Consider the following 18,903-nt stretch of genomic DNA (forward strand, 5'->3'; position numbering starts at 1 on the left):
CTTGATCTACCATTCTCAGCGTGCACCCCTCTCCATGTTTCTCGGCATACTTTTTAGTTTTACTTCTATAGTTTTATTTTTCCGTGTTCATGTTTCTGATCCGTATGCATCACAGCAGGGGGAGGGAGATGCCAAGCGACCACGAGAGTGAGCCGGAATGAGGGGGTTTTCTGCCACCAACTACGTGCCTAAGCCGAACCCGAGAACAGAACCGCATGGAAATTAAATACCACCGTGCCTCGCTTTTGCACGAGTGCGAAAAGGAAGCTTAACGCATCCATCGTTCGTCTACGTGCACAAATTTCAGAGACGTTGACTTTATAAGCAAAATAAAATATCTGAGAAAACGATGTAAAATGATCATACACTTGAAATAGTGTTACGCGGACGATCACAAATGTCACAGTAGTATTCACTCATCGATTATTCTGTGTGGCACGTGTACAGCGTCTTTTGTATTCTTTGTCCCGTTTTTTTTGCTCAGTCCGATTGTCCCATTATCCTCGTCTGATCGTCGTTTGCACGCATTCAGAATCACGTGTTCTTCGCCGGATGCGGCTGTTGTAAGCGTAAGAATTCACTGTACTCGGAAGAAATGGATGCATCGTCACCCTCGTGCTTCGACGAGGCAGAAAAACCCGAGCCACTGCCGGGTCTCCTGTTGCAGACAGATTCATTAATCAGAGCCCGCAGCAGAGATTCGCACTTCCCTTCCCAAAGAGCTCTTCTCAGACCAAGGCTATCAATAACTGATGATCTCTAGTTAGGTGAAATCAACGTGTTATTTACACATACTATTAAAGCTCTTACATGTGAAATGATGTGCAGGTAAATTACATATCTCTAATAATTATTGTCCATGTATATATTTTTTCACCACCTGGTTATGTAATGGGTTCATTGGATCCTTATGGCGGTTTCCCGGGGTACCAAATAATACAAAATGGCCGAGGCAATTAAATATGTTATTTCTGGGACACTTTTGTTTCCAGGGGTGGACTTCACTCCGCGACTGGGGTACCAATCAATCCGAAATCAGTGCCACACTCCGCGATGTCGAAACGCGAATCATTAGCATAAAAAATCCGTTATCGAAAATTTCAACTTTGAATAGTGCATCGTGCACAGCTCGTCGAGATGAGTCGATTGCCGCATCGCCGACCATCAACAGACTACAAATGACTGCATCACGGACATTATGCTGAGAGCCGGGGTACTATGCTACCCCGGGGTACCGCCATAAGGTTCATTTAATCTGGACTCTAACATTACCAACGAAACACTTTAAATGCCAAAAATATTGCAACATGGAAAAAAAAACACCCCATAATTTTATAAAATGTGCTTCTAAACAAAATGAACCCAATGCTACGAATTATGTTTACTCATTACAATTATAAACGTGATACGATTGGGTAGGATACGTTGTGTCTTATCTTCAATGTAATAATCTTCTCGCCCATGCAAATGCGATTCAAGACGCATTTGGCCACGCAGTTCCCAATAATTCACTTGGCAAATCACAACCCTATAAAATGGCTGCCCGGGAAGTGTGGTTTGGAGTGGGGGAGTGAAAGAGATCACGGGAGAGAGAGAGAGATGCTACCTCGGGGGATCCATGACGACGGTTGGTTATTCCTTGGCTCTGGCAGACAGTGTTGCCGTGTTGTGTGAACCTTTAATGAGCCATTTGAGACGTAACCGATCGAGGTAATTTATAAAGAGAAATTTGCGAAAAAATAAATTTCCGCCCGTGCAGTACTGCGCCGATCGTGAAGGTCATGAACCCGTGACATGTTTTGGACGTGTCGGTAATCTTAGATTGTGGCTGTGCTTCAAAGTTATAAAGCAAGTGCTTAAATATGCTTCATAAAGGAACAATTTGCTTACTATATACTGTATTCATATCAAGCGGATATGAACGTGCAAGCCATGTACACATATAAAGCATTGGTGAAATCTTTACACTGGACATATTTATACAGTAACTAGTAACTAACAAGTATATCACCCGAATGCCACATTTATTTACATCTATTTAATATATATTCTGAATAATAATGAGGCATTTAAAATGAACATACATATATGAACCGTTGATTGGCTTTCACAATGACGTGAGCGTTTTCTTGTTAGTATTCAGATGTTTTACTCACTATGCAAGTGGAACTTCATGTACGGAGTATGGACACATCTGAGGACTAATTTGTGCATTGGCAGAAGAGGTCGCGAAGAATATCATCACCCTTTAAGTGTCCACAAAGTCCTGATTTGTCACGCAAACGCACATAAACACACACGCGCAAACGCACGTACGCACACACGCATGCACGTACGCACACACACGCACGTACACACACGCACGTACACACACACACGTACACACACGCACGTACACACACACGTACACACACACGTACACACACATACGTACACACACACACACACACGTACACACACATGTACGTACACATTTCGGGCGATATTTACGTCGTGCCTAAATTACTGGAACCCACAGAAAAGTGCCTTGATGGTTTTCCACTATTGTCGTGACTCGAGACATTTTAACATTCTATTACAAATTCAACAGACAAACACGAAACCCAACCTCCCCCCCCCCATCGACATTATAATCTAGACCTCTATGTTTGATACCGCTTCGATGAGGCTGAAAAGCAGGGATGAAACACGCGCCGACTAAAAAACATGTGCACGCACATATATAACATACTTAGGGTAGGTGCTGTATGTATAAACGTGGGTGAGCTATGCCAGTGACAAGCGACTTATCACGAGCTATTGGGTTCAAATTCAGGCCAATATACGACTCCGCACATCATCCCTCTGAGCTGGGCGAGGGTTCACAGCGCAATGTAAAGTACCACTGTCAGCGTTGCACGGATGAAAGCCTGGTCCCTGGCAGAATAATGTGGAATGCACACCACCGGTGCTCGTATGCTCATTTTGAGATTCCTAAAATCCCAAAAGGCACAGAGGTTGTGGGACGCAAGGCCATTGTCAGCAAGGTTATAATGGGCGTCGGTCGTTTAATCGGTCAGTCTAGTCACGGTCGACTCTGGACAAGACATTACATTATCATAGAAAATACAGCGGAAGCTGGATATAAGCGCTCCTACTATTAGCATAGCTCTGATACAAGCAACACAGGTGCATGTTATGCTCGTGGGGAGAGGGCAAAAGGACAACTTCTGATACAATCATTCGCCAGATATCAGCAGGCTGAGCCTCGCTTTCAAGGGGCGCGCGTGTATTCAGCTTCTACTGAACTCTACAAAAACTTCAGTACGGGCACGTGTGTGTCTGTGTTCAATTAAGTGAGCGTAGTTGTGTGCACTGGTTACAAACACACCGCCTCACCTTTTTCTCGCCTGGCTTTATCATAATTTTATCCCAGATGACACTCGTCACTACCAAGCAAAACATCTTCCTCCGCGTGGCAAAAAAACCCTCATTCTCACACAGGCTGGGAGGGGGGGGGGGTTCTTCTGAAGGGGGCACTTGTCCCTTCATGGGGCAAGGCACTTTGTCCCTTCACGGCAATTGCCCCTCGAGAAGAATAAGTGTTCAAAAGAGGCACGAGGAACGTCACGGTGCAATGTTGTCTCCGCTGAACCCGGACATGTCCTCTCACAAGGGCAAGTGAATCCTGTGGAAGGGCTGTGCACAGCTTGACCAAGCTTGTGATAAAGAGCTTCGTAGCTCATCGGATTCCTCCAGTGTAAATGCATATTCTGATTCTGAAACTTAACAAGCTCACTAAGCATCAGTGAGGGAATTGCCAACACCGCTGGCACCAATCATTTCCATCGCTTCCTTGGTGCTGCCAGAGCACACAGCTGTTATGCAGATGATGCCAAAATGCTAAAGTTCACTTTAGAATTTGGAATTAGGCCTTCCCCTTAATCACGTACCTTTGGGTACCGCCTACAATGCGTGGCTCAGTCACGTGCTCTCTCCTGACCTGCACACGTGCCCAGACACCTTCCCTGGAATCCTCATTACATATATCCGTCTTGAGCTACCGTACCCTTTCCCGTTCCTCTTGGCATGTAATGCTATGATAATAGCATTCACATGGTCCTACGGCAACATTTTCCTATTCCATGCGGCCAAGATTACTTTCCACATTGCCGGCAGCATTTTGGTGGCCACCATCTGTCTCAGTGGTAATACTGCTCACTCCCGTTCCCTACCAAGTTGCAGCTGTTTCTATTGTTGTTGTGACTTCTCATATGGTTATATTCTCTCCGGCTTCTCATTATTGTTCACCTTTGGACAATTACTGCTTCCCTTACTGCTTGACGCTTTTCAGTAACTTTCTTGAGTCTGCCAAACCTCCAAGACTTCCTCCGTCTCCAAGAATCCTGTGCAGCTCGTAACCCCTACATTCTTTGAACGTACGTCCTCCATCGTGTAGTCTTGGCAACTTCACAATGTCTCCCACACCCGTCTTTCAGTAATGCCTTCAGTGGTTCTGCTTTGATTATTGTGGAGTAGTTGGATGTTCTTATCCTGGCTCCTGAGGTTTTGGCTGAGATGGATCCACTGGGATAACAAGCCTCCTTCGTTAAAGCTTTACATTCAAGTGTTCAGTTACTCTTGGATGATGCAGCCTGGTCTGTCTGTGTTTTTGAAAGTATGGAAATCCTGCATAAATTCACTCGAGTACTTATCTTGCCCGCATTATCCAGAGGAACAGATCGCCAAACTGAAGCAGTATCTATGCAACTGGCACTGACCTGTGATGTGTTGGAATTCACGTATTATAATCAGGAGGACAACAATATGCGCTTCCAATGCCCTGCACCCCTCCGTCTGAAGGCACAGAGCAAAGGCTTCTTCCCACATTGAGGTCTTCCTTGTGCAACGGTTGGAGTCGTTCCCAATTCCCCGCTTGGAGAGCAATGGATCATAGAAATACCGATAGGGGCGACTTCGTGCCGATCCAAGAGACCGTTCTACGAGAGTGAAGATCCTACGCCACGTGATAGGAAAGCAGCAGCATTCCCTGGGCTGCAGGCATTTTACTGCTATGGTGCCTGCAGGGTGGAGCATTCCAAGGGTACAACCACAGCTCTATCATGGCTGTCACGGATTGACACTTTACCGTAAAGAGTTAGGATTGGGAAGGGAGCTTGCTTCGGCGGGGGGGGGGGGGGTGTTGCCTTTGGGTTATTTTCAGATGGTGGTGGATTGTGCTACGCGCCTTCTGTACGTACACATGCTTTCACATATTCGACTTTCTTTTTGAAGAAGAAACGTGACGTGATCCCGTTCCTTAACTTCCTCCGAGTAAAAGCTAAATTTGCAGCTGCATGTTGATTACAACTTTTTACGGAGTCGGATTTGTAAAACTGCAGTGAATGGCATTGCAAGAATGCAACTGAGCTGCGATGAAAAGCGAGCATGGGCATTTCTGCGGGAGCTTAGCCATCATGGTATGTGGTTTGACGTTGGGTAACGTGACAGAGATGATTCAGCAGTTTGGGCATGAGTCACTAATTTGCCCTTTGAAAGGAAGGCGTGCACGTAATGTATTGCCCAATTTGCTAGCAGTGAGTTTTAAATTAACTTAAGAATCAGCAAAGTGTCCAGGACCGAGCTTGAAAGTTTCCACTAAACTGCTGGGACCATGGACAATCGCATCAGTTCTCGGGGAGAGTTCAATTACGAAAGGGTTCCAGACATCCAATCCTGGGCACAAGAGAGGCTTCTGCAGTGGGTAACATGACAGGTTTCAGTCGTGGGTATAACAGAAGAGCTCTAATTTTATTTTATTGAAGGATAAACTTGAGTGTCATTGTGAGACATTCTCAACGTTCAAATCAAGATTTTGGAATTTATTATCCATGGAGAGCATATCTATCATAAAACGCAAATAGCCTAAGACACCCATGCGGCATGCCAAATCCTATACGGACTGGATTACAGAGTTTTCAGCAACGAGATTTTATGTATCTGGAAAATTATTCTGTATGTATATTCAAATGACATGGTAGCATATATACATAATCAGGAGGACAACATGCTACATTATTTCGCACCATGCGCCAACTGTGCTAATCGGAGGTGCAGGGGAAAGACAACAAACTAAACAGTGTTTGTATTGTGTGAAATGTATGTCCCGCAATCAGTCCGGTTTAGATGAGACAGAGCAATGGGACAAGTTGTGCGTCCGATCGGGTGTGAGCAGAGTGGAACAGGGGCTGATGTGCACGTGCTCCTATTTGATTTGGTATTTTGAATAGTAACAAAGTGACACTCATGACAGATCACCTGACTCTGAGTATTAAAGTGACGCGCGTCTCTGTGGGCGTCGCGAGCCGGTGTGAGGTTTGTGTCTCCTGCTTGGCATTCAAAAACCTTGGAGTTTTGAAACAGGGCTCACACTTAGTATTGCACCGTATGTTGGTTTACATAAAAAAAGAATACACACTCTACACTTATACGAATATGTACAACTGAGATCAATTCAACCACAATGTGTGTTTTTACCGTTTAAAATAGTGAAACAGTGTACTATTCCAAGTTGGGTTGTCAACTCAAACCTGCAGGGAATGTTTCCAAGAGATGTACAGTAACGTTTTGAGCAGAGCAACAGTCTTGGCTTGGGATGTTTCTTGCACTAATCGTGGTGTCTTTGATGAGTCGCTTCAGAATTGCTGTTTCAGCGCAGTAAAATTCCATTGGCAATACCTTTGGCACTGACACAACATCTTGAGAATTAGAAACACGGTCTGATGTCAAGACGTAGGCAACTGAGTGAGATTGCCGGTGGTGGCAGCTCGCATCAGTTGTGAGATATACCTGAACCAGTGCTAACCTATCTACACCATCCTACACTGCCAGAATGGTAAAGTATAGTCAAACGACACTCAACACTGACACGGCACGGGGAGGCCTTCATCCCGCAGGCGGGCGTAGATAAATTCAGGGCAGCAGATAATAGGAGGGGCAGCTCAGAGGGTTTCACTCTGCTGCTATTTTACTCGGTATAATGGGAACTCATTAGGGTTCATGCAATCCGAGTCAAGGGGATAAACATTGAACTGGAATTCAGATTTCAAATGTATGTTTTTTTTACGAAAGTATTTTAAAATACATTTGTGGCCATACGACTGTTCCAGTTTAGACAATGATTTTGTTAACCTGTGCACCCAGTTATGAGTCAGACAATGTTACGTTTGCCAAAACGTTGCGAAAGTTTGCAGTCGAGACTCGGCTCTAATATCGTAGCCTGACGATATTACAATAATTATTCATTCAGTGTGCTGCTGCTGCATGCCTTCAATCCTCGGGCTGTTAATACCCGTTGGTATATCGTATAGGGATGTGTCTTGAATCACTAGGAGGCGTGAAATGATTTACCGCACCCCCACCAACTCCCCTCGCGTTTCCCCCCAGAAATTCAAATGAACGCAGTTTCAGGGTTGCAATTCGATTCAAAAATCGATTCCCTTCATCATGTCCTATGTACCGTACATACCGTCTGCCTCGCGTGTTTCGTTCCTTTTCCCGTACTATCTGTGCTGCGTTTCTCGTCCGCGTTGTCCGTCTCATTTATACTCCTTGCTCGTTTGCACTCCCTGCCTCCTGGGTTCCGGCTGCCTCGTGTTGTGTTGTTTGTCTCCGTCGTACGGTCCATTGTGTTTGTACTGCCGTCCTCATTTGTACTGCCTCGTGTGTGTGTTTGCCCATCCGCTGTGTTTCACCTGCATTGCCTCTCTCATTCGTACTGTCGCTCTCATTTGTACTGGCCTGTCTCATCTGTGCTGGCTGTCTCGTATGTTCTGCCTTTCCTCATACATTCGGTCTCATTTGTATTGTCTGTGTCATGTGTTCCAATTACCCGCGCGCGTGTGTGTGTAGATATATAATTTGCTTAAATCGTAGTCGTTTCTTCTGCTCGTGATGAGTGGGTAGTGAGTGTACAGATGGATTTTAGGCAATGGACCGATGCAACGTTTCATGCAACGTTGCAGTACCAACGTTGTGCATGGCAGACGACCCATGAGCAGGGCAGCCGGCACGCTAACGCTTAAGCAGTTTTCAAGTTAATTTCAATTTAACCACGTGATAACTCAAGAGGCCCATTTGCTAAAGGTCGCCTGGGTCACCAAAATTGACACGAGCGACAACGTAGAACAAAGTGCAACAATGATGCAAAGAGAAATCGGGGCAAAAATAAGCGTTTTGCAAAATAAATCGAAATTGGTGCACGAACATAAATCAATATTTACTTAAATTCATTTGAAATTAAAATTTCGGGCATCCGTCGGTAATTCTTTAAGTTCGCTTCTCGGCTCTTCAGATCGTTTTGAGGATTTTAATCAGTGTCCGAAGGATGTCGCCGGAACGTCGCCGGGGTATAGATCGAACGGCGCTGGGGCAAGAACGGATCCCTGCGGGAGTCGGCCGTTCAATCTCCGTGGGCGCCACCAATAAGGGGTGGGTGGTGACGCTCTTCGGCTGGAGAACCCCTCTGCCGTACGGCAGCGCGTGCCGAGGAGAGGTCGACGAACGCCATCGCCGGTTTGAGCCGACGTTTAAAGGCGGCCAGCAGCGCTCCGCTGGCCCCGCGCGTTCGCTCAAGTCCGATTTGAATGCTGCGGCGTGTAGTCGTTCAAAGTTGGACGAGGAACGGCACGAGCGTCTGAGCTGAACGTGTGAAGGTGCGGAGCGCACACGCACACACGCCGAGGTAACATAGGATTGACCGTGTTGTCAAGGGCAACACCTTGGCAATAGTGGACAGGGAATTTAATAATGAAAACCCTTGTATCCATCTATGTCCAGCTAAGGAATGCATGTAGCATAGATAATATATTTTAGCCGGAGCTTGCTTCACCCTCGGCCCGATTAAATCGAGCTCTTTAAGTGAGAATTGAGGGAACCTGGATAGGGCCTTGGGTGGGGCTTAGTTGGACCAGGAGGTATTATTGAGGATGGTGGAGATTTGGAGGATCAGGAGAAGGTGAATCGTGAATTTCATGGGTGACATCGAGTGTTGTATAATCATAAATATGTAGGGACTTGCATAGGTAAATAGAAAAGTGTGCTATTTTGTTTTGCAACATTATGGATCTTTATGTTCATTATATTTAACAGTTGCAGTCGTTATATATTCGCCAATAAATTTTTCATGTGAAGGAAATATTCTTCTTTAACGGAGTGCTGCCTTGCTGGGGCGAAGAGAGCCTGAGTGCCTTTGATGGCTGATTGTCAAGACTAATAGCGGGAGTGGCATCCAAGAAATGTGACGCATCCTAGAGGACATGCCGGATGGATGGTTGCATCACAAAATCGTGAGAGGTGGCGGCGGCTTTGGCGAGGCCTTCATTGACAAGCGGTGGATTGAACTTGGCTAACGATGATAATGATGACAAAATGAAATATATAAAGCAGAGGTCATATCTTCCAGCTAATGACCACCACCCTTAACACCTCTCCCTCTTACACATTCTCTTTTACATGCCTTCCTAAAACTAATCAATTTTTATCGTACCAGGTAAGGCCCACTGAGCCATATAGCTCTTTTTCTGAAGCGACCTGGCCACAAACAATAGTTCAAATATGTGGAAATTTCCAGCAGCCAAATACTCTAAACGCACGTTGATTCTTAATGTGGAGGGAAAAACCGGAGGACCTGGAGAAAAATCCACGCGACCACGGGGAGAGAGACATGCAAACTCCAAATATACAGCAGGAGTCATGGTTGTAATCGAACCCACGACCTCCTGTATACCAGGCGAGGTAGTTAACATCTCTCCACCATGTTGCCCCCACAACCCTTTCTGCAAACCCCCGCCTCTTTGCTCCCTTAAAAATGCTACCTTTACACATTGTGCCGGACTGGTGGGTGGAGATCACATGGTCAGTCTGGCTGCCACTGGAGATTATTCCACGTAGCCATAGCGACGGGACCTCCCTGGGTATCGTTACAGGCTGTCGTAAATCGGACTGAGCTGCTAATGGGCCGTCTGCGACACCTGAATACTGTATTTCTATGCAGCTCCCTGCACTCATTATTCTCTAGGCTGCTGTTATGTTGAGCCGAGTAGCCAGTTTGCGTTCAATATCTGTTCTGGTCAATTATAAACATTGTACGAGCTGACTCCTTTGATAGACTCAATGTAATAATTATAACAGGGTGATTTGTTATTTTTTGTGTTTTGACGGTGTAATTTTTAACGCATTTGGCGTGTGAAAATCAAAAGGGTTGCGTGATTGATTAACTTGATGCCAACGTATTAATCTTTTTGAAAAATTCCCCGTGGAACAAATGTGGAATAGCAATGCAGACCTGCGCCGTGGATGCTCATTAACTGCAGGGCGTGAAGTTCCCTGGCCCAGCACGTTGCATGGGCAAGTTACATAACTGTTCCAAAAACACTCAGACGGGTGCAGACGGTTTGTTACATTTACAAACCCGATTACGTACAGAACTTCAGTTTAATCGTCTGAAGCAAATACGTATATTTATTTATCCACTGCTTTTGAGTATTTACTTCACATGATATTCATTTACATAGCGTCTGATCAATATTTGTTTTTTGGGTATATTTAACGAATGACGCATAACACACTCATTTCAATAGATTTAATATTATTGCTTCATCACTCTTATTTTTCAAGCCTTCTTGGTTATTTCTTTCATCATGAGTAAAACGAAATATATTAGTGGCAGGTGATATATGAACCATCACCGCCATTCCTCCTTCACCGACCTGTACTGACCAGCGTGGTGAAGTATGGTCAAGCAACCCCCATGTCTGACAGCATAGGGAGGCAATCACTTAGCAGTGGGTTTACAGACGCCTGCAGATTATTGCACAAATATATTGTTACAATGTTGTGGATTAAGTTCATGTTACTCGTGCATCCACTAAAGGCACTAAAACCCAATGCAATGCTAACTACAACGAATAATTGCTTCTTAAGTGACCGTGAATCGCGACAACTCATCAATTGAATATAGACATTCAATCACGCACACTTTTGTTCTCTAATTCTCCAGCTATACTCTGTTATTTTTCCATAAAAACCGGACAACCGTCAACCATTTGTTTTCTTTATCAATTTTATCTCAAGTCTGAATACTCCCTGAAGCAACGCGACCGTCCAGATTAACTCCCGTCTTGGTTGCCGCTCGGGCATCCTCGTGAAAGCAGTCGTAGCGGTGTTCCCTTGCCCGTTGTCAAAAAAAGTTACTCTCATCGGGAAGCCCTCGGAAGTTAAATTCGTAACCACACATGCACGAGTAAATTCCCGAGGGTGGCAAATGGTAAAGGTAAAAAAAAAATTCTAATTAGTTTGCTCACAGAGGGCCACTTTGCCTAACAATGACAGTGATTCATGCCAGGCGGAACTGGTTGTCAGTCGGAAAAATTCTGCACGAGGCGTCTTGTCAGAATAATTAGGCTCGGATGAGATTTCAAGCAGATGCAATGGGGGCCAGGAGCCTGCCACACACACACACACAGAGATGGCGAATTTTTAGCCCAGCATGAATATTTATAGTTTTGCTTGGGTGCAGTAGGAATAGTCGTTCAGGGTACAGATGGTAGGATGCCATGAGGTCAGCAGAGGACAGTGCGCGAGGTACATATGTTAATGCGGCGATTAGAAATGTATCTGCAAGAACGGCTATTTCTTTGTGACGAGAAAATGTACGGAGCGTGCAAGGCATTGAGAGGGCAACAACATCATTGCTTCCTCGTGTTTTTTTCCAATATTGTTTGAGATGGAGGCACAACACTTGGGCGTGCGGGAAGGTCACGGCAATGGCGAGTCCTCTGCCGCTCGGTTTCTTCTGCCGAGGTGCTACGGAGGGCGGAAGTGGAACATTCATTAAAAACATGTTGGTTATCAGTGAAGGACATAACAAGCTGGCCACAGCGATTGAAATCTTGACATCTTTTTTTGCCGTTTTTTTATTGAATTCCTTAAACTCTTCATTCGGTGTTTACCGAGGATCTAATGGCAGAATACAGTAAAAAAAATATTATCAAAGCCAGACTAATTGTGAGTGAGGATTTTCGGCGATGGGAGCTTCAAGTTTATTTTGTTAACCAGCTGAGGAGCTCAAGGGACCAGAATAGTCTCGCTCGCCAGAGTGACCTGGGGCGATAGTCCGCGATGATTGCTCGACGTATCATCCGAATTTGTGTCATTTGCGGGGGTACATTTTCGAATTTGGCAGATTTGGACCCTGACGCCGCCACACGCCGGCGTGCTGACGTGCGTGGCGTCACATTGATCTCCAGCGTCCCCTGTGAAGTAGACGGCGCGTATCATCATGATTATTGTGTGCGTGTGTGTGTGTATGTTGAACGTCTTTCCCACCGTACGTTGCCAACCGTGCTAGGTGCGGGGGAAGGACAACAAACTAAACACAACAAGCAGTCCTAAGGAAACGAGTTCTCAGTGTTGATTTGCAAGTGCGTAGCTCCGGTGGCTTCCTAATATTGGAAGGAAGAGAGCGTTTCAAGCGGCTGCTGAAGCGCATCTGAAAGCGCCGTGCGATGCGGTGACCGCCGTCTCTGTTTCGATGGCCAGCCAAACGCCGCTGCCTCCGCTAGATTGCCCGGAGTTCTCGCCGTGGTTTATGTTCCTTGACGAGACCAGCGAGGTATTGCGGCGTTCATTTGTGGCGAGCGCTTTCGCTGTGTGTGACGAGTGCGACCTTCTAATGGCTCTGCTGCCACAAGCAGCGAGCGGCGCTGCCTCTCGGCCGCAAGGGGGTCACGATGTCCGGCATCCCGCAAATAATTAAATAACACGTAATTACTACGTGCCAATCACATTTACATGCACTGTGATTAACACCTAGCACTTTTAATTAACACGCACCAACGTCATAAGAATGAACAAAATAATTACGACTTAATATTTACAAATGAACGACGCTTAAGACATTACCAATGTACAGTTTATGATCTCAGTGAATGGCCATCACCGTGCAGCAGAGGTGGAAGGCTGAATAGATTTTCTGATGGGCTTGAATAATGTATGCATTTGTATTTGTCAAATAAATGTGGAGAAATTAGAGAGAGCACCAACAACGCATCCCGATGACCGTGATATCCACAGGCACGGGTTCACTCAGAATAATGAACTGTATTTGTTATAACAGTTGGGGGGATAGCGTCTTACATGCCCCCGTGTTGACAAGTACACCTCAAATTTCCTTTCATTATCATAGAGCTTACCCCAGACTTACTCGAGTCCGCCTCTGAGAGGTCAACACATATCACCGTAGAGAAAAACACACAATATGACGACGGTGTATGTGAACCGGCAAAACACCTTCAGTTATAATCAATATATATGTGTGTGTGTGTGCAATAAGCTACAAGAAGGAGCGGATTGGTTGTTAATCAAATGACTATTGAGGCAACGTTGTACGATGTCCCCCGTATGGAAACAAGGTGGTGATCACATCAACGTTGGAAGCTAGGTGGTGATTGCAACCAGATACAAAGATAACACACGAGGCCAATGGAAAAAAAAACACCACGTTACAGAAGCTTCGGGAATTAGTGATGGGCTGCATCGATACAGGAAAGCCAGCCAAGACAAAAACAGATTCCAGTAGTGGTGATTTAAAGTCCTGGGGGAATCAGTTGCAGAGGCGCGGCAGCTTGTCTTGTCTGGCGAACAGAAGTTGTTTGAGAACGTTGTTAGGAATCGCAGCGTCTTAGGAAAGGAAATTTCCATGAAGATGGCTTTTTTTTTACCAAAAGGAAAGTCGCTATGAAATGAATTGTGAGTGTTGCGCCTCGTCAACAGTCGTCTGTGCTTGTGAGATATAATTATTGAATAGAGCTGTTGTTATAGGTTACGATTAGCTGCAGATGAGGAGTGACTACTTTAAAGAATGATTGCAATCGGATTGACAGTGAGAAACAGAGGTGTAAAATGGCGAATCGGTGTTTAACGGAGGGGATCGTAAGGAAGGTTTCTACATTTTGCAAATGAATAAAACTGGTGACCAATGAGGTATTAATGACCTAAAATGAACAAGACAGAGTGTGTTCGAAATCGATCGCCACGAACGCTCGAATTGGTAAGGTACATCATCTGATCTGACGTCTGTTTAAAAGCTCGCGAGATTCAATAATCCCTCTGTTCGTCATCGTCTGTTGTTTATTACGCGATGAGACTTTTAGTGGAGTAGTTTTCCCAAAACCTCAATTTATAATCAGCAAATGGCCGACCAGGTCATTGTGTGCAAGACCTTCATAAGCCACGTGAGTGAACTTCAGAACCAATGTGCCCTGACCAGTTTAACCAGACCTCAAAGTTGAACGCTCAGTAATAAAGACGCTGCCATAATCTTCTTGGTTCTTTCGGTAAAGTCACGTAGAAGGGAAGTAATAAAATCATAAAAATAAAACATAATAAAATAATTCTCACGTGACTTTACCGAAAGAACCAAGAAGATGAATCCCTGCAGTCACGAAAGCTTTAAATCGAAATTTAACGCTTCCATAAGTTAGGGTTAGGGTTGATGATACCTCCGAGGGATGCACTCCGATTGCTTTCAAATCCATAACTCATCCATAAAACGTCCCTTGAATACATTTCATACATATAGTGGTGGTCTTTTACGTAAACAAACTTGAGTGAGAATAACCCCTGGGTGCAAAGCTGAGCACTTCGTGAGGGACAGGAGAGTTGTCACTTTAGGTTTAAAAAATAATATTGGCCAGAGGATTGCTGACAATAGGTATGCACGTTGAACTTCTTTCGCACCGTACGTAGCCAACCGTTCTAATCGGAGGCGCATGGGAAGGACACCAAACTAAACGCAACAACAACAACAAGCAGTTCTAAAGAAATGAGGAGACGTAAGAGTGCAAAGCTCCCAGCGGGCTTCCTGAATATCGGCAGGAGGGAGCGTCGCAACGAGACGGCGACCGCCGCCGTCTTTCGTTCGACGGTCGGGCCAAAGGTCACGCGTCCCGGTCGCGTGGTGGCTGAGCGCCACAAACCCTCACCAGGGAGTGGGCATAGCGGGGGGTGTGGGGGGCCACTGCGGCCTCTGCCTTGCCGCCATCTCGTGGCCCTGTACGGAATTGAGAGGTGCGCGATGGAACATTTTTTTTTAAATCTTGTGCTACGAAAGATGGGGCCGTTGCCCGGAACGTCGCCCGTTATACATGCTCATGAACTGAATTGCATTTTTGCGTTGTTGAAGGACGTGTTGAGTTTGTTGTTTTTAATTTGTGCTCGTGCGCTCCTGACAACGCAGCGTCACCAAATAATGTAACCGTCATCATACTGATTTACAGCTTTCGTGACTGCAGGGATTTATATTCTTGGTTCTTTCTGTAAAGTCACGTAGAAGGGAAACAATCAAATAAGAAAAAAACGCCCCTCTTTTCAAATTTTCTTGCTGTTTTTTTCACACCTGATGACGATTGCTTGTGTTGCTATCGAAACGTCGTGATAATTTTATTGTTTTATTTTTCTTATTTTATTATTTCCCTTCTACGTGACTTTACCGAAAGAACCAAGACTATGTCATCATACTGTCATCCTGCATTGGAAACAAGTTTTCCTGGCTGGAGGCAGCGAGGGACGGATGCACGGACGGTCACGTCCACAGCTCTGTAGTCAGGGTTGAGAATGAAACCTCCTTGTCGAGTGACAACTCGGTTGGTCTCGAGCAGCGATATCTTGCGGTGATGAGAAACCCCATCATAACAAAAACAACACGCAAATGTGTTTCCCCAAAAGCACTCGCCCTTTGTGCGTTATGAAAAAACCATCGGCAGCTCCTAAAGTATTGCACTGTGGTCCTGTTGTCTTTCGTCAGTATCAAGATAAAATTGATCAAATGTCACTGATTGACAGGCAGCGGTGAGACAAGAGCTAGGCAACTGTGGACCAGCTTTGTCCTGATTAGGGCTCATCAGTCCAGCATAGTCATCAATGTTCGCTGCTGCAAAGTCTGCCCCTGTGAAACTTATATATAGAGAGAGCATGCCCACATCTACACGATGGGGTCCATTAGCTTGGCAAATGCCAATAATAATCAAATCTGTAGATGGCAAGGAAACCCGTCATCATAACAGATGAATAGAAGAGGCCGGAAAAACGTCGTGCTTCCAACAAGACACAGAACAACGCGAGAAGAGTACCGGGAGGGAGTGCCATAGGTCAACCACTTGTGTCCCGAGTTGACAGAGAAGTCGATTTGTCGTGTCGATGTGCATCGCCGTGAAATGCTACATCTGCATGTAGCAAACATGAGAAATGAACAACACAGGTACTGGAGTGTGTGAATGATCATTGTGGCAACAACACAAAAAACATCCACTCTAGATCGCAACATCGCCTACAAGACCTCAGGTCGCCCTCCTCGTCTATGCACGGGGAGGAGACAGGGTGGAGGAATCATCCACCGAGGCGGAGGCGTTTGTCACGCACTCGCTGCAGCAGTGAGGTTTCTCCCCCGTGTGAATCGAGGCTTGCAGGCACGAGACGGCCTCTAGCCTCCCACCGTCCACAAGAGACGTGGGGCATTTAACACATTGCTGCGGAGGGAGCTGGTAGGAACGTTGGGTTGCTCGGTCAATGGCCAGGGTCAACGGCAGCGTGGTGTATTCCGCAAATATGCCCGACTGTGAGGGCGGGCACAAGCCGGCGTGAGTAGGTTAAACGTTGAGTTTTATAAGGGCACCACGAGGTGACCAGCCCCTCCCCACCCAGCCCCACCTCTCCCACCCCCCACCCAGCCCCACCCTCCCCACCCAGCCCCTCTTCACCCTCCCCACCCAGCCCCTCCCTCCCCACCCAGCCCCTCCCTGCACGACCCGACGGACGGACACAATGATCTCCTGTGGTCTGGTGCAACCAGAGGTTCCTACCAGTATACATATATACACACACAGTGCAGTGTACAATTCCCTCTGCCTGCGGGAAGTACGTGCTTCTTGGTGTGAAGCCACATCGGTATCGGGAGATGTTGGGTTCTCACCAGACTGGTCCCTCATGTACCACAGGGTTCGCAAGATCTAAATTGCGAGGACTCCCACTTCATCGTCAGCTTCTGGAGAGTTTCTGCATTAGCTGGGGGGTTGCGTTAATTAGTATTTCGTGGTGTTAATACATTATTATGAAAAATTCCCAGCCATCGCAGCACGCATGACGCAGCATGCTGCTGTTCGCGTAACACAATTGGCAGCTCTTTGCAGATAATGTGAAGGTAACTGCTTTTATTTGCAAATTCATCGAGGAGGAGTATTAATGCTCATTCGCAACAAGAAAATGAAAGCTCCCGCCAACGTTTTTCCCAACAGCAAGATAGCGTGCCAGCTTTGTTTGACCCTGGCGAGGGATGCCGTTTGCAGGGTGTATCTCCGCTCCTGCCCAAAAATTACACTCATCACCCGTTTGAGTGCAATCATCAAGACTTCACATATTCATACAACTCTGGGACGCTATGGCACAAGCTCTGCCAGATGTAGATTCTGCAGCGCACTACCATAATCCATTTTATATAAAAAAAATTGTGACAGTTTTGTTATTCTGTAATCCAAATTAATACTTGCAGTTCTAATTGAGCAGTGTGGGTAAATGAACATTTATGTGACTGAATATAATTGCAGTATATCACTCAAACACGCCAAAACAAAGGGAAATAACAAATGTATTATCAACACTTAATTTCACACTATACATAACCATGTAAACATTTACATTATATTCTAGATGTCATCTTTTTTTTATTCAACTCAAGTTTTAACTTGCTGTGATTTTTGTTTTACATATTAACGCATCCACATTGAATCTCTACACCACTACGATCTTTACAATCATCCTGCTTTTCTTGATATGGCATTAAGGAGACCTTTATCTTTTTTGTTTTATCAGTACTTTGCATTCCAAAATATTTCCACTTTAGCCAACACACTTGCCCAGTGCACAGAAAAAATTATTCAACGTTTTTTGTCGTAGCCCTGAAAGCAAATACAAACTTCAGTTATAAAGCTTTAAAATACAATTGTATAGTTGAACTGGATATCTGCTTATACTTATTTAGATGGCATTTTATTTCAATTGGAAGGGCCCAATGATCTGCCGTGTTCCATTTCGGTACAGATGTTGTACAGTACATTTCTTAGTTATTTATCCTCACTATATAGATCAGGTTCCACGGATTGAGTCGCTAATTGCCAATCTTGAATGCGGAGATTTAGAAACTGGTAAGAGCCATCTCTACCAACTAAAGTCGAATTGATTTGTATTGTTTATGATCGCAATTCATTTTATTCCAACAGAATAGACGTTTAAAGTATTTTTTATTTTGATACTTTGCAGTTTATTTGCAAGACATTCCAAGCACACTTATCCATTGCCCTCTTACCTGCGACTGCGATTATCCGTGGCACCAAAATGGTCTCTGTGGATAGCTACTTTATCTGCACAATTATCAACCCTATTATCCACGATTATTCACGTATTTTTGAGATGGAGTCAACGACGCGGACACCAGAATAGGCAAAGTTCCTTCTCATACAACTGCACGGATAAGGAGATTTCTAATGTATATAGCGTCATTATATTAACAGCCATCGACACTTTATTACTTTAACTCCTGCACTTGATGTATATGTTATGACAGTAATTTCCTTATATCCAAGTATCTCTTGTCAAAGATACCTTTGTCTCAATGCTGTTCCCAAAGTAGAGCTTCCATAGGACGTGCATATCCCTCACCACTGTATCTCACCGAGCGTACGCATGCGGGGCACGATGGATAGGGGCCCTAAATGGCACCTGCCATCAGGTGATCTGCACAGCATTCGAGGATACTGACTGCTCGAAAATAGACATTAGATACCACATGCCATCATAATGTGATGATTTTTA

The 18,903-nt window shown here is 45.2% G+C and overlaps 1 protein-coding gene across 17 annotated transcripts in view; it reads left to right on the top strand.

The window, feature by feature from the left end:
- LOC133347466 (myelin transcription factor 1-like protein) overlaps positions 1–18,903 on the top strand; it is a 277,688-nt gene that overhangs the window by 176,285 nt on the left and 82,500 nt on the right. The window lies entirely within an intron of this gene.

This window comes from Lethenteron reissneri, chromosome 26, assembly GCF_015708825.2.
Source record: "Lethenteron reissneri isolate LAM-NWPU_2019-01 chromosome 26, ASM1570882v1, whole genome shotgun sequence".
NCBI lineage: Eukaryota > Metazoa > Chordata > Hyperoartia > Petromyzontiformes > Petromyzontidae > Lethenteron > Lethenteron reissneri.